Raw genomic sequence first — 4,003 nt, forward strand, 5'->3', positions numbered from 1 at the left:
ACAGGCAGATTTGTCTTCCAGTGAGAGCTTGCCTGAAGAAAACAATCAGAAAAGGGGTGCAACGAGATCATAAACCAATGTTTTACTTGTTAAATTAGAATATGAAAAACACAAATGTGAAAAGCAAAAGTTACCCGAAAGCCATTCATTATTAAGGAAGTTGTAGATTAGCAAAATAACATCCTCTCATTTATTCCTGTCTCCCTAATGAACCAATTGCATCCTGTTATCCATCTCACCTTCTCCTTCTGCCACCACCCCAATGACTAGGTTTGTACAACCTGATGGAAAACAGCTCCATCCACATACCCTTTTAATCATGGTAGGTTTACAGATGGTGTACATTAATTTTAATCCAGACACAGTAAACTCACATGTTTTACTGAATCTTCAAAATCTTATAATGAATATTTAGAAATCCTTTAAATTCACCTTGGAATTTTTTAGAAGGATGCTTCCTCATTTCTAAATGTCCTTATTTAATATTTGACACATCATTGCTGCCATGCAAAGCAGCCAGTTCAATCAGTCACATTGCATTACCTCTAAAATGCCCAATATAAGTAGATTTAGTGCTTCAAAACACTTAAACTTGTAATTGTAGACCTTTCTATAGAGCTTCTCCCCTCTCCACCCCTTTCCTTTAAAGAATCAAAAATTCAAACTGCTAATTTATAGAGCAAATATAAGGCCTCAACTTTCTTATTCTATAGAGGCTGTCCCTTAAAAATATATGACAATACCTGGCTCTAGAGTAAACTTAATGTGAGTTTCTTATTTGGTGCCAAAATGTATTTGAAAATGACTTTCCCTAATAATATGAGAACCTAGGGAAGCAGCTAGTGGATAGACCATGGATCAGAAGGACCTAGGTTCTAAACCCTGCTCCACCGCCTACCTGCTGTGTGACCTTGGGCAAGTCACTTAACTTCTCTGTGCCACAGTTACCTCATCTGTAAAATGGGGATTGAGACTGTGAGCCCTATGTTGGACAGGGGCAGTGTCCAACCTGATTAGGTTGTACCTACCCCAGAGCTTAAAACACAGTAAATGCTTAACAAATGCTATTATCATTATTATTAACCTTTATTTCCCATCAGCTTTCATAGCCACTCCCTTAACTAGTCAGAAGATAAATGATCGAAGAGTTAAATAATTCTATTTCAGAAAAGATAACCGATTTTTTTACTGGATCATTTTCTTCTACATTGTTAGCAGAAATCTCATAAGCTTTATGCAAAATGTATGTATATATATATATATATATATATATATATATATATACACATATATGTATTACAGAAATATATGAGGAAAAATAATTACAAAAAAATTACAAAAAAAGTTTTCCTTCGTCAAAACCAACAACACTTGAAAAATTTCTATATTTGAATCATGAGAAAGAGCATATCCTAGTGGAAAGAGCAAGGGCATGGAAGTCAGTGGACCTGGGTTCTAAATCCAGTTTTGCCACTTGTCTGTTGTATGTGACCTTGGGCATGTCACCTAAGCGAGGTGCCTCGGTTACCTCATCTGTAAAATGGTGATTAAAAGCTATGAGCCTCATGTGGGACATGGACTGTGTCCAGCCTAATTATCTTGTAGTTAGCCCAGTGCTTGGCACATTGTAAGAGCTAACAAATTTAAAAAAACCCATAAAAACAGAATTACAGATTTAGAAAATAATTCCAATAACCAATTGCTGACTCCAGAGAGGAGAATAACAGTTACAAGCATTTTTATAGAACTGCTTTGCCTAAGTCAGGTGCAAAGCCACTGCCTATGGAAGTGCTTGGTCAAGATTTTAAACATCAAACCAGTTAATCAGATTAATTTTCACAGACTGCATAGAGCATATGAGAGAGCCTGTGTAACAGCCTGGGGAACAAAAACCATCCCACATTTGTCATCATCATCATCAATCGTATTTATTGAGCGCTCACTGTGTGCAGAGCACTGTACTAAGCGCTTGGGAAGTACAAGTTGGTAACATATAGAGACAGTCCCTACCCAAGAGTGGGCTCACAGTCTAAAAGGGGGAGACAGAGACCAAAACTAAACATACTAACAAAATAAAATAGAATAGATATGTACAAGTAAAATAAATAAATAAATAGAGTAATAAATATGTACAAACATATATACATATATACAGGTGCTGTGGGGAAAGGATGGAGGTAAGATGGGGCGGATGGAGAGGGGGACGAGGGGGAGAGGAAGGAAGGGGCTCAGTCTGGGAAGGCCTCCTGGAGGAGGTGAGCTCTCAGTAGGGCCTTGTCAATTGTTTGGGCTTCATCCAGATGGGCTGGAAAATTATGAGACTCCTATGAACTTCATAAAAATCTTTGCCTGGATTTGTTATACAGTGTAATTAATAACAAGCTGGACATTCCAGTGATAAATCAAACCAGAGAAGCTACAGATGATGAGAAAACACAGGGCTGCTTAGCTGATGTAAATATCAAATTCCCCCCTTCTGATCCCTAAATTATGTGGTTACTGATCAAAGGGACCTCCAGGCAGAATCTCTCTGGTGCTATCTGGGACAACTAGGCAAAACAGGAAGGTTTATATACATTACTTAATTTCAAATTAAGCAATGTATAGATTGTATAGATTAAGCAATGTTTAGTCAGAAATGATAGATAAGCTTTATTCCTGAGATTTCAGAACTGAGACTCTCCACAGAGTTGCTTATTATAATACTAGTGTTCAGCACAGTGCCTCTTATTCGATATTGACTGTGGCAGTCATGTTTCTTCTGAGGTATGTAATGCAAAGAGCAAATAGGTAGGTAAAGATACTGGGTCATTTGCCAAGTACATGTGTGATGATACCTGCCACTTTGCAACATCAGCGAAGTTCAGGTAGATTTGGAAATAGAATAAAGGTGTTTTGCTTCCCCATGCAAGGCATTTCTACTTGACCAGCTGCGTTAAATTCATTTGGTAACCACTGCGGACTACAGATTCTCTAGTAAGCTTTCCAGACTGCCAAAGAAGTTCTTTTCCTCTTTCGGGTTAGGTTTCTCTCCAGGACCAGAACTTTGGAAGTTTCCATCAACAGCCTACTCAGTATGTGTGAGGAATAATCAATCAATCAATCAGTAGTATTTATTGAATACTTACTGTGTTTATAGCGCTGTACCAAGTGCTTGGGAGAGAGAATACAATATAACAGAGCTGCTAAACATGTTCCCTATACACACAGGACTTAAGTGTATATGAAGAGGAATAGAAATGGATTATCCAGGATGAGAAATATAAAGGGGAATGTATGGCTTTTGAGGTCTAATTTTCTGGATCTTGCTACATGATGTGATTTTTTTTTAAGTGACTGTGTCACCTCCTCATATCTGTGCTAATGGTATTTAGGGATATTCCAGATAGTCTACCTTTATACGTTTCCAAATCCACAAGGCAAAAGTTGTTTAAATGAAAGTCTACAACTTCTTTATTCACTTTTCCAGGTTACATCCAGCATTGTGTAAATTCTTTAAAAAAATTAAAAATGACATGATCAACTAGACTTCCCACCTATTCTCAATTCCAAGATTCCTTTCTCTTGATCTTCTCTTTGTTTCATCCCATTTCAGTCAAAATCACAAGTCCCAAAAGAACTTCAATGAGTACTAATAATGGAGTGTCCTTCATAACATTAACATCAGCTGGACCTATAGCCCTCCCAATTGCCACAGGCTGAATTCTACAGTACCCTACCAGCACTGTGAGATTTATGTTTGTTTCTGATCCTATCTCCACCTTATCCCCAGCTGTAATCTTAGTCTTGTATAATGAATGCCCTGGTTCTGGACCATAGCATTCCTGAGTGTGAAAGTAATTATTTATTTCACTGTGGTATCAATTAAGCCTTAACAGTATGCCAAGCACTGTGCTATATGTGTTAGGCAAGTATAAGATAATCAGATTTAGAGAGAGTGACATAAGACAAGTATCCTATCCCACAAGTTTTACAGCTGTTAAAACATTGCTATGTCAACCTG

This window comes from Tachyglossus aculeatus, chromosome 2, assembly GCF_015852505.1.
Source record: "Tachyglossus aculeatus isolate mTacAcu1 chromosome 2, mTacAcu1.pri, whole genome shotgun sequence".
NCBI lineage: Eukaryota > Metazoa > Chordata > Mammalia > Monotremata > Tachyglossidae > Tachyglossus > Tachyglossus aculeatus.